Source organism: Bombina bombina, chromosome 1 (genome assembly GCF_027579735.1).
Source record: "Bombina bombina isolate aBomBom1 chromosome 1, aBomBom1.pri, whole genome shotgun sequence".
In the NCBI taxonomy this organism is placed as follows: Eukaryota; Metazoa; Chordata; class Amphibia; order Anura; family Bombinatoridae; genus Bombina; species Bombina bombina.
In genome coordinates this window covers 324,264,864-324,278,654 of record NC_069499.1, presented here as the reverse complement: position 1 = coordinate 324,278,654, position 13,791 = coordinate 324,264,864, and the positions used below count along the sequence as shown (strand labels likewise).

The 13,791-nt window shown below is 37.9% G+C and overlaps 1 pseudogene; it reads left to right on the top strand.

Moving 5' to 3' along the window:
- The first annotated feature begins 8,421 nt into the window (after window positions 1-8,421).
- LOC128657859 (PC-esterase domain-containing protein 1A-like) lies at window positions 8,422-13,257 on the top strand (annotated as a pseudogene).
- Window positions 13,258-13,791: the final 534 nt, after the last annotated feature.

Sequence of the window (13,791 nt, the reverse complement as noted above, 5' to 3'; positions counted from 1 at the left end):
TCAAATGTAATGTCCAAAATCTGATGCACCTTTCGATGGTAGAACGCCAACTTATATGATCACAATGGACAATGTACTGCCTACACCTATAATTCAACTTGTTTTGTTTTACCATCATATGCTATAGGACTAATAACTTTCCAAGAGAGACATTATTGGACTTGAAACTACATACTACCTTCCCAGTTTGTACAGGGAAAAATTGTCGACATGGTTCTATTTACAATGCGTTTGTGTATTTGTTCTTTTACAAGATTGTATAAGATACTTTATTTAATAAAAACATATTATTAAAAAAAAATGTGTGTAGAAACTGATTTACAAGGTCCATACATTTTGAACATTTAAAGAGACAGTCAACACCAGAATTTTTGTTGTTTTAAAAGATAGATAATCCCTTTCTTACCCATTCACCAGTTTTGTATAACCAACACAGTTATAATAATACATGTTTTACCTCTGTGATTACCTTGTATCTAAGCCTCTGCAGACTGACCCCTTATTTCAGTTCTTTTGACAGACTTGCTTTTTAGCCAATAAGTGCTCACTCCTCTGTAAATTTACGTGCATGAGCTCAATGTTATCTATATGAAACACATGAACTATCACCCTCTAGTGGTGAAAAACTGTCAAATGCAGAGGTCTAAGAAATTAGCATATGAACCACCTAGGTTTAGCTTTCAACTAAGAATACCAAGAGAACAAAGCAAAATTGGTGATAAAAGTAAATTGGAAAGTTGTTTAAAATGACATACCCTAGTTTAATCATAAAAGTTTTTTTGGGACTTGACAGTCCCTTTAATTGACTTGATAGCGGGGGCGGAGCTTGCCAGCAACTTGAGCAGCAGCACTACTGTGAAGCTCCGTACAGAACTTGACATTTAATAGTGATTTTGTGCATCTGCTAGAGGTAATCAGATCGGAAATACCCCTTGGGTGCAAGCCACATAGGCACAGACAATCCGGTGCTGATTCGGAGCAGTTTCGAGTGGGTTTATAGTATAACAGAAATAGAGAAACGGCAAATTTCTAGGAAAGTCTGCAGCTGCAGCCTACTCCGGGACTTTTGGTCATAATAAAGACAACAAAGGTCTCAATAACACCACCAAAAGTGGAGGAGAAGCAGAGCTAAGCATCACAAGAACGGCAGGGTTGAGATTATATGTATTTGCTGTCTAATAAGAGCTGTAAACGATCCAGAGGCCATATTTCAAAATGAAGTAACAAATGGTCAATCACACACATATGATCAACAGACCATAGATTTAAGCAACACTTTATTGGGACTAAGCTACTAACTACAGAGCCGGTACCACACATTTGCAGGAAGATCAGTGGTGGGAAAAACCACCATCTTTCTTCACAGCCCCAGTTGTGAAATAGTTCTCCCATCAAACCAAGACTGGTTGCAACCAGTGCATCAGATCACAGATACATTATACACTGCTGGGAGTCACAACTAGCACTTTTTAAAATACAACTTAAGACCTCCCCACATCCAAGTTGTTGAATCATAACACCACAATGTATAGTGACTGCTGACCCTCTGCAGGACCTCATCCATTGAACCTGGTATGGTGCATCTAAAGTTCTGGGACGAATAAATCTGTACAAACAACACCTAGAAATATGCTTGACTTCTAAACCACAGCCACATGCTGTGCAGGTGCTAAACTAAAGCTTTTCAGACATCAGAGACCCCCTGGAAGATAGAAAATCTGTATCCCGCGGAGCTACTAAGTGATATCCGGTATGAATCTCAGCGGAACAGTCTTCTATAACATGCCACTCATACCATAACATAGTGAACCTATGTAATACTCAAACCATACCGGGGCCCTATCTACATATGTCAACAAGGACATTTTAATACAAGCCTCTCCCCTAGCTTATAGGATCTCCTGGGGTCCCCCCTTTTTTTCTCTTTTATATATAGGTAATCTCCTACCTGGTTACATCCACTCTCTCATTTATCAAAATATCTATCAGAGACTATTTGTGGATATCCACGTATCCCCCAAAATGTCTGCCAGAAAATCCACCAAGGATAGACAAAGTAAGACCTCTTCCTTGAACACATATTTTAAATCGTCTAAACCATTGAAACAAATTGATCATCCAGAAATAGAAGTGGAAGAAGAAATGGATTCAGATTCAGAAACCACAACACCAATTGCAGACCAGACTCCTGTGACCAAAGCAGATCTAAAATACCTAGTTTCAAAGCAATATATCTCCACCAGCTTCGATAAGTTATGAGACAAAATAGATTCCATGCACAAGGCGGTCACTACCAGCCTGACAGAAATCAGATCAGACATTGCTGAACTTGGTGGCAGAATTGATACACTCAAAGACCACACAGAAGCATTCACAGAAGACATAGCTGGGGTCTCGCAAACTATATACTAACATCAACTCTTGTTCACAGAGATGCAAGATAAAATAGAGGACTTGGAGAACAGGAGTAGAAGAAGTAATCTAAGACTAAAAGGTATACCAGAGACAGTCACCATAGAGATCTGCCTGCCTATTTGCAACAACTTTTCAGAAGCATAACAGGAGACAAGGGAGATACAGAATTTACTATGAAAAGGGCCCACAGGGCTCTGGAGGTTAAACCCAGGGGAGAGGCTCCACCACGTGATGTAATCGTGAAAATGCTACTCTTTCATGATAAGGAACTGATTCTCTCAGCATCCAGAAATACTCCTACCTTCAAATTCCAGGGGTCCGTTGTCCAATTTTATCAAGACCTGTCCCTTAGGACTTTACAAAGATGGAACTCTCTGCGCCCTCCCACTCAATTATTGATAAAACAACAGATCCAATATAAGTGGGGGTTCCCTTTTGCTCTCTATATATTAAAGAACAACCTGCCTATAACCATCAAGGAAGTGGTTGATTGCGTCAAAGATTAGGACTAGAGGCACCAAACATGCCTGACTTACCGGTTTCGATGCTTCCACTGGAACCTCAGACACGACTGAAATCAAGCACCCTCCCTAAATGAAAAACAATAAGCAAACAACATCCTAAAGACAAATGAAACAAAGATCCGAGTTCTAGAAATCCTTTTCAGAGGAGAGAAGATGGCTGATGAAGGTCCAAAGATGCTGGGAGGCCCAAGATCTCTAAAATAGAGTATACTTCTATGAATACTTCTCTACTGAGCCGCACCTAGAGAGGCATCAGCTCTAAGACTTTCTACAGTCATAATGTTTAAAAAGTACCTGTGTTGTAGGACTCTCTTTATAGGTACCAGTTTATTGTGATATTTTTTGCAGGTCTGAGGGTAAACTCAGAGGTAAGAGGGTGTTCACTGCAGACAATATATGCCTAAAGGGGGGCTTTGCATATAATTGTTCTTTTATATATATGGCACTTGGTACAGTTATGTCAATGTTGATGTTATCTGTTTTTATCCCCTAACCCTTCGTGAGGGAGGTACTATGTTCATTTTTTATGGTTAATTTACTAGTTTGTTATTATACCCACACAACCAAATATGCTCTTTGCTTAGATCTACACATCACTGATGCACCGCCATGTGTTTCCTACAGACATAATACGGGATTGGATTGAGACCGTTTCCCACCAGATAGCTATTTGTTAAAAAACATGGTAAAGATGCTTCCTAGCTTATTACGGCTCCAGACAATACTCAAATTAAAACGGATTTCTTACAATGTGAGAGGCCTGAATACGGATGTTAAAAGATGAGTAGCAATGAACCAATACATAAATATTAAGGCTAATATCCTTTTATTACAAGAAACTCATTTTCTTTGCCATCAAGTCCCTAAGTACTGGTCCAGATACTTTCACAACACTTCCATGCAACAGCCTCTACTAAAAAATTAGGAATCTCCATTTTAATCCATTTCGGCCCTTAATTTTACACACAAATGTACAATCACAGATGAGGAAGGAAGATATCTATTATTTAAGGGTCAAATTGACAGCACAGATATAATCTATGTGACATATACGCACCCAATGAGAAGCAAGCAGATTTCTTAACCCACATATCGTATCTCCTCACTCAGTGGTCTCAAACTAGAATCATTGTGGCTGGGGACTTTAATATTAATCCATCGTCCAATCACGGCATCCAATCGGGAGGCCTTATCCACAAGGAACAACAACATAATCGTAATATAAAATATATACGAGAACATCTTGCATCCCGCACTCTCATGGACCGCTTGGCAGGCTTTATACGGTATTACAACCAACACCACTTACTACTCTGCTACACATAACACCGTACACAAGGATTGACTATATCTTTGCCAGCCAAATTTTTTCACTCAACCTTATTATCCTCCGAAATCTATGTATGTGTGGTGGTCCGATCACTCCATAATATCTTTGTTACTAGATGGGGTTCAAGATATTAGACAGGAACAATTGTGCCTTACGACTCAAAATACATTAAACAACCCTTAGCTCAAGACCACATCCTAAAATATCTTAAAGAATACTGGGACATCAATGTAGATACCTCTCCAACCCTTTAAATACACGGGCAGCTCATAAGCATACTTAAGGGGTTTACTAATACAGGGAAAGGTGGCACATACCAGACAACTCTGGCAGCAGATATCTAAACTTCATCAGGAGACAGCCAATTTAGAAAAGATATATAGACTCACACACAATATTGGCATCTTGTGGACTTTGCAGTTGCAGAGAACAGTGTTAGCTAATTTATTGACGACTACAAATGCAACTAGAACACTACACAAATTGAAAGTTCAATATTTATATTTGTCAACAAGCCTGATAGGTATTTATCACATAAAATACAGGAGAGAAATAAAGCCATGGCTATTCCTCTCATTCAGCAGGCTAGATAGTAACACAATAACTTCTCCCCAGGGGATAGTTGATGAGTTTGCAAGGTACTACGGCCAACTTTAAGACAGACATATGATTATACATTCACAAACTACTGTACAGGGACACACATAGCTTCCTACAGGATGCCCACTTCAGCATCCCAGGTATATCTGAGAAGGACAGAGAAGTTTTGAATGCCATCATATCTCCTGCAGAGATCATACAGGTCATAACAGAATTAAAGGTGGGGAAAAGTGGTGGGACCGGATGGATTTCCAGGAGATACTATAAACTGTTTCGTACGACATTGCTGACTCAACCTCACAAAATTCTGTAATCACTTCTTAGGAGGCCATGAGATACCTAGGAGTTACTGGGAGCCAAAATAGTGGTCATTCCTAAGACAGGGAAAAAACCTTAAATTGTGTGCCAGCTATTGCCCTATATAACTTATAAATCAAGATCTAAAGATCTTTACTAAAATATTGGCCAATTTACTGAAAGCAATATTACCTTCACTTATCCACCCAGATCAGGTGGGATTTGTAATGAATAGAGAGGCCCCTGACAATATCAGAAGAATGATAAACATTATAGATTACCTTCGTAGGGAGGAGACGCCTACTCTGCTCCTGTCTTTGAATGCGGAGAAGGCATTCGATAGGATAGATTGGGCATATATACTGATGGTACTAGGACATATGGGTTATGATGGTCCCTTTATTAAGGCAATCCAGGTGATTTACTCTAATCCCACAGAACAAGTGGTGGCGGCAGGATACAGATCTAAACCATTTCCTATATGGAATAGAACAAGACAAGGGTGTCCTCTTTCTCCCCTAATATTCACAACCTGCATAGAGCCCTTGGCAGCTAGAATACAACTGTCCACAAACATAAAAGGTACAAGAATAGCTAACCACGACTACAAACTTACCCTATTTGCGGATGATATCTTAGTTACAATTAAAAAACCCTTGATATCTCTTCCGAACTTATATAACCTTCTCGATAGATTTTCACAGATCTTGGGATATAAAATGAATCTTGAGAAATGTGAAGCACTAACAATAGCTTTACCCCCATACTAAGAAAACTATAGAGCTTAACTTTGATTTTAAATGGGTAAAACATTCTCTCAAGTATTTGGGGATACAACTGACAGCTCAGTTTCACCAATTGTATAAGTATAATTACATACCACTTTATAAATCTATATGACAAGACCTCCAGAAATGGAAGAGATACAACTTCTCTTGCTATGGCCGCCTTTCCGCAGTCAAAATGAACATTTTCCCACGATTACTCTACTTATTTCGAACTCTACCTATACCAATCCCAACCTTAGAACTGTCTACAATACAAAAAGAGTTAATCGCTTATGTTAGAGGCAGAAAAAAAGCGAGAATTCCTTCAAGAACTCATACATACATCACAAAACTCTGGGGGGGAGTGGGCATCCCAAACTTGTTAGATTATTACAAAGCAGCAAGAATATCCCAAACAATGCTGAAGGGGAGGAGACAGGGGGATGTTATCTGGCCCAAATTGGAGGCGGGGATGGACGGTCTACAACAGAATGATGATATATTGTGGAGTTACCAAATAGGTAGTACAGCTGCACACAGATCTCCGATATACAGTATGCATCCGCCAGACAAGTTAATAAATGGATAGCTGCGCACGACACAATACTACCCCCACAATCAGTAATGACCCCACTTAGAAAAATCTTACCTAAGGAGCTTCATTGCACTATAGACAAATGGGTCAACAAAGGGCTGTGCAGGGTAGCGGACGCTCTACTTAAATGACTTATACTCAGATTCAAGACAAATTGACACTGATGGAGATAAGGTGGTTCCAATACCTACAATTATCCTCATCCATACGTGAAAATTCCCTTAAAACAGCATTTCGTTGGTACCTCCCACATGTCACAAACCAAATCAAATCTATGTTATAGAGGATGTGGATGTGTAGGTACTTTTAAGCATATATGGTGGGAGTGTGGAGGGGTCAAACAACTCTGGCACTCTCTCTCAACCCTGCTTATCATGATACTAGAGGAGGAGATAGCACTCAATATATCGCAGGCTTTGCTACATACAGGTGACAGAAAGTATAACAAGGATATTAATACATTTATTAGAATAGTATGTACAATCACCAGGACAGCTATAGCCTATTATTGGAAAATGGGGGTACCATCATGGATGGAAGTAAGGAACAGGATAAATAACACATTTAGAATCCATGAATCCGCTTCATGGATCATGAATACTAGAGAGTCATTTGAGAAGATATGGTTCTATTGGATCATGAATAACACATCCACCACATAGTACTGATAGAGTGGAGGATGGAGCGTATGACGTTGGAAACCAAATTATATTTATAGATATAAATTACAAGGTGAACATGTGGGAATAAACATGTGGCCTATGTGAAACAATTCTTGAGAGCTTTCATAAAATATATTGTATGAGTTAAGTTTACATGGGATATGTGTGGGTGTTTTTTTCCCCTTTCTTTTGTTATCTCTTTCTTTCTATGTCTTTTTCTCAGTATTAAGGTTACTTTTACCTCTCACAAATGACATATTGGTATGCTGTTATAATATCAATCAACCCCTATTTGGAGGGGTTTTGTCTCCATTTTGTAATGACTTTTTCTTTGGATATCTGTTATGAAAATCCTAATAAAAACATTTAAACATAATTGACTTGATAGCGGAAGACAAAAGCACCTCGTTTTTGGCTAATGGATGAGCCGGCTCTGCCATTAAAGATCTAAATGTAACATGGCTGCTTTTTTTGTTTAGTTTAAAATAAAGAGTGTTTAAGATAAAATAATTTCTATATATTTTTAAATTCTACTGACTTGCTTCTAATCCTGTATTGTTTATGTGAGATTTCCCTCTGATTACAATTTGTCACATGACTCTGGTTGCCATCATTCAAAGATATGTTTCGAGAACTTGTATGTACAATGCAAATTATTACAATTTGATTTTTGTCTGAGATACACAACATACATTTTACTGCCATAATTATTAAAAAATTCAGTTTTATTTCAAAGTTGTATTAACATTGTATAACTAGATGTTAGATTATTATAATTTGATTTTTCACTACTTAACTGAATTTTTATTCATTATCCCATACATTTTTTAAAAAAAGGTCTCAAATAGGTGTGTCCATAGATATATCCTCAGAGTAGATTTCCTTTTTCTCTTCTTTTTTTTTTACCTGGAAAAATGTGAGGTTATGATGTGCTTCCAACTAACTCTTGAGTAGTAGGTACTGGCTACTATTTCTCCTTAGCTTCAGAATTAGGACATGTAAATATGTGATGAATAAATACATAAATAAATAAATAAATAAATAATAAGAATAGATAGAATTGGCATATTTATAGGGTAAAAAGTTCACTAAAGAGCAAAATATGGGAGATGCGTGATTAAGTTTGTGCAAGAGGGCTGGAGATGTGCAAAGGAGCCTGTCAGCTGTCTCACAACTTCATACAGACGGATGTTCTTGTTGGCCCTCCTTGATCTGCATTTAAGGTGCTGTGATGGGTTTCACTACTGATGATGCCAGGCAACTTCTCCATAACAAGTTTATAGTTATACAATTTCAAAGAAAGGAGATCTGCTGACTCAGTAGTAAATGCTGGAAAAACTTGTTTTATTACAGTGATCCAAACAAGTCAAAGTACATAGGGTCACAGTAAAGAACGCCTGACGCGTTTCGCGCATGCGTAGATGCGCTTCTTCAGAGGCTGATTAGAATTAAGCCATGACAGCTATTTAAACCTCAAAACCACCAATCCTGGGGTAGCTTGAAAAATGGGCCAATTGTTGTGGCGCTACCGAGCAGCAGTATAAGATGTCTTTCAATTAGACATGTGCTTAAATAAAAAATATATTACAAATAGCTGCTGTTCGGAGGGGTCACATCTCAATACAAATTACACTGTGAACATTTCAGACTGTATAAAATATAAAAGAATAAGCAAATAAATAAACAATATTAACATAATAAACAAATAAAACATTTATACAGATGTTAAGAAAAGCTTATCATTCTAGATTGACACAAATTTTGACACAAATTTTGACTAGTTGGTGCTCACAAATGAACAAAGTATTTAAAAAAATGGGTGTTAACTGTGTCCAGCAAAATCAATATCGATACATTGTAAAGCGGACACATTGGACCCCATTTAGAGAGTAACTAGAGGCAGGGTGTAACTGGGCAAAGTATCATGTATAGTGTCTATAACCATGGTTAAGTTTACGACTATATAACCATGAATACTCAGTCTATCTATACATAATGTTCTGAGTGCTAGGCTGTATGTCCAATGATGTGATAAACTACTACTCCTAAGAAGAAGAGAAAAAATAGGAATAGAAATGGTTCTAATATATATAACGTACATAGGTAAGTGGACATTAGCATGTAAGAGCACTAGCTCCTAATAACCCTGCATAGTGATGGAAAGAATAATAGACTAAATGTGTCAAAAAATAATAAATAGAAAAAAGAAAAGAAGAATGATGAGCTAAAGGAGAATGTAAAGAAAAATATAGAAATAAATGAACACAGCAAAGGATTGGGGTAACATAATGAATAAAAACAATATAAGATAATGAAGCTAAGAAATAATAATAATAGTGATTACAAACCCCTAATGTTAGATACCAGAATAATTGGATTAAATAAATGTAATCCTGAATATCACTTGGAGGACTTAGTGAATATAAAAAAGTAAAAGGAAAGGGGCAGATATGGTTCACTATATGGCTAACAAGAATAGGAATAATGTGGAATAATAATAATGATAGGGGTGTCCGAATGAGTATTATCCGGGTCATCCTAGAATTGCAGTCATAAAAGGGAACCATAAGGGGTCTATAAAAAGTATATATAAAAAATGACTAAAGAATAATAACAATAGTAAGTGAGGCTAAAACTAATACTAAACTAGAAGAATGTAATTAGGGGGACAATGTAAGATATAAGATATAAATCTGGATTAACTGCCAATATTTACTAAGATGTAATATCCTAAGAATAGGAGTGGATAATATCAAGGGGCATATACATAGAAAAGGAGTCCTATATTTTATATGACTAATAACGATAAATATGTAAATATATCTCACGGCTCAGTAGAGTTGTACATATGAGAGTTGAGTTATAAATGTTATAAATCAATTTAAAATGTGCTCTAAATCTAGGGCCTACGTTAATTAATGTAAATTTAATGTGTCCTGTTGATTTCTGGATACTGATGACTATGCTAGTTCAGGCAAACACATCCACTAGATCTACTAGATGTCAAAACATGTCCTTAAATTATACGTATAAGTCAACATCCAGCCGTTTATTTATGTCATAGGGGTATCTGGTGTTCAATTTTATAATCCAAAAGACTTCCCTTTTTAGTAACTTAGCTGTTCTATCTCCACCTCTGGCATTTTGTGCAATTCTTTCAATTCCCATAAAGGAAAAGAATGTGGTACCTATGCCATGTTGGCGAAAATGTTTCGCCACTGGGGTTCTGGGGTCTTTTTCAGTTAGGGACAATAAATGCTGCCTATTGTTATTCCACATTATTCCTATTCTTGTTAGCCATATACAGTAGTGAACCATATCTGCCCCTTTCCTTTTACTTTTTTATATTCACTAAGTCCTCCAAGTGATATTCAGGATTACATTTATTTAATCCAATTATTCTGGTATCTAACATTAGGGGTTTGTAATCACTATTATTATTATTTCTTAGCTTCATTATCTTATATTGTTTTTATTCATTATGTTACCCCAATCCTTTGCTGTGTTCATTTATTTCTATATTTTTCTTTACATTCTCCTTTAGCTCATCATTCTTCTTTTCTTTTTTCTATTTTTTTTTTTTTGACACATTTAGTCTATTATTCTTTCCATCACTATGCAGGGTTATTAGGAGCTAGTGCTCTTACATGCTAATGTCCACTTACCTATGTACGTTATATATATTAGAACCATTTCTATTCCTATTTTTCTCTTCTTCTTAGGAGTAGTAGTTTATCACATCATTGGACATACAGCCTAGCACTCAGAACATTATGTATAGATAGACTGAGTATTCATGGTTATATAGTCGTAAACTTAACCATGGTTATAGACACTATACATGATACTTTGCCCAGTTACACCCTGTATCTAGTTACTCTCTAAATGGGGTCCAATGTGTTCGCTTTACGATGTATCGATATTGATTTTGCTGGACACAGTTAACACCCATTTTTTTAAATACTTTGTTCATTTGTGAGCACCAACTAGTCAAAATTTGTGTCCATCTAGAATGATAAGCTTTTCTTAACATCTGTATAAATGTTTTATTTGTTTATTATGTTAATATTATTTATTTGCTTATTCTTTTATATTTTATACAGTCTGAAATGTTCACAGTGTAATTTGTATTGAGATGTGACCCCTCCGAACAGCAGCTATTTGTTTTTTATTTTATTTTTTATTTAAGCACATGTCTAATTGAAAGACATCTTATACTGCTGCTCGGTAGCGCCACAACAATTGGCCATTTTTCAAGCTACCCCAGGATTGGTGGTTTTGAGGTTTAAATAGCTGTCATGGCTTAATTCTAATCAGCCTCCGAAGAAGCGCATCTACGCATGCGCGAAACGCGTCAGGCGTTCTTTACTGTGACCCTATGTACTTTGACTTGTTTGGATCACTGTAATAAAACAAGTTTTTCCAGCATTTACTACTGAGTCAGCAGATCTCCTTTCTTTGAAATTGTATTCCTGAAGCGGTGGGATATACCGCATACTGACCTGCTGTCCTCTCTGCCGCACTCGCTTTGGCTTCCGGGTTTGTTCCGCCACACTACCCACAGTGCACCTAGCAACATCACGGGTTATGCATGAGAAGCACCACGCTACCAGAGCCGGATCTCTAAGCACGCCAAGGAGTACTCACAAGCTGCACCCCCACGGAAGGGTATGATCACCAGTCCGAGGAGAAGTACAGCAGTGTGTCCAGGCACCCCACCAAGACTAGTGGAGGGTAAGAGTTTACGGACATCTCTACAATAACTGTACATGTTACATAGACTCTGCATTCTACACCCGTGACATCTAGGTTGGGAGCGGTATGCACTGCTAATTGATGTGTTTGAAAACACAAACCGGGAACAGCCGCTAGTGAATTATTTGAACTATTCTTTGACCGTTCAGTTCCCTACAGCACGGACTTTATTGGGACTGTATTCCCCCGAGTCAGTTGGGTGATACATTTATACTGTTATATCACCCTTTGGGAATTATTCTCTGAACACTTTTCTGCTTTTGGATATTATAAGTTTATAGTTATACTTGGAGACTCAAACCAGAGAGCTGTGTACAAAGACCTTGTGAAATTTATTCAGCATGAGCAGTATCTCTCAGAATTCCAGCTTAAGCGCAAGGGAGAGATCTCCTTTGAAAATGATGCTTTGGTAGAGGGAGGAAACTTTGGAGAGATGCACAATGGAGTGGGTTACCGTGAAGTGCGTCAGTATTGCAGCTACCACAATCTTGTGTGTTTCTATTTCTTAACTCGCGTGTACTCTGCATATTTGGAAAGCATCTTTACAGACTTCCAGGCTAGCCTCCAACCTGACATTGTTATCATGAACTCCTGCATCTGGGACATCACTAGGTATGGCCAGAAACAAATTGAAGAATACAAGACCAATCTAGAAATACTGTTCACCCACTTGGATAAGGTTCTACGCCGTGAGTGCCTGGTTGTGTGGAACACGGCTATGCCTGTTGGGTACAAGGGCGGAGAAGCCCATGAGAAATGCAACCTACATTGGTATATCATTGAGGGCCACTTCTACAGCGCCACCTTGGCAGACCTATACAAGATGGATGTTTTGGACTTTCATTACCATTTCTGGTTTGACCTGAGACACCGTTGCTGAGATGCCATACACTGGAATCAGGTGGCACACCGCAAGTTTACTCAAATCCTGCTAACTCATATTGCATCTGCCTGGCGGGTGAAGGTGCCTGATACTAAACACATAGAAGGTTGTAATTTAGAAGGTGCTCCACCTCGTATGGTCAGATGTAATAAAGACAATGCCTGTCCTTACAAAAATCCTAGAATGAATAAAAGAAGGGGTTTTAACTGGGATGCCAATCCATCCAGTACAGAACGTTGTTTGTTGGGCGCTATGTCAGCGTGTGTAGAGAGACTCCTGCACTCAGTAATCGTTCCCTGTTTTTTGGATGACAGCCCTAAGATTGTTGGCACCATGATGCCAGGATATTTCAGCTTTGATGGAAACTACTGTAATGAGAATGAATTGCCTGGCAGTAACCACCCATTCAGCGGTTTGAACATAAAGTAAATATACAGCCTTATCAGCCATAAAAACCCATAAACTTTGGAAGTTTTCCTCAACATATGCCAAATCCACATATTGCCTTTGATGGTCCACAAAGGTTTGCTATGAAGAGACCGCTTCGGCCCAGGAGTGGATGGAGTCATCCTTATCGACCCCCAAAACATGCCCCAATAATCTACTGAGCAGCATATGGGGAACCATCCAGGAAGTCATGTCCAGTTATCTACTTCTGCTGCCCTGGTGCTTGTGTTCCCATTGTGTCGTTTCCACATCTACCTCCTTTATGTTTGTAGCATATTGTGGATGCTACAGATATCCCTCAAAAAATTAAAAAAGTTATGAATCCAACTCTGAAAGGACCAAGAGGCTTAAAATGTATAAGTTGTGTGTGTCTATTTGTATTTGTTTCTTAAATAAAGTTTAAGTAACCTGCATCTGCTCTGGCAGCAAATCTCTGATGTGGCAGCAAATACTGTGCAGATTTAATGTGTTGTGAAGTTATAAAAGTGAGGTATTGTTTTTATGTTTATATCAAAG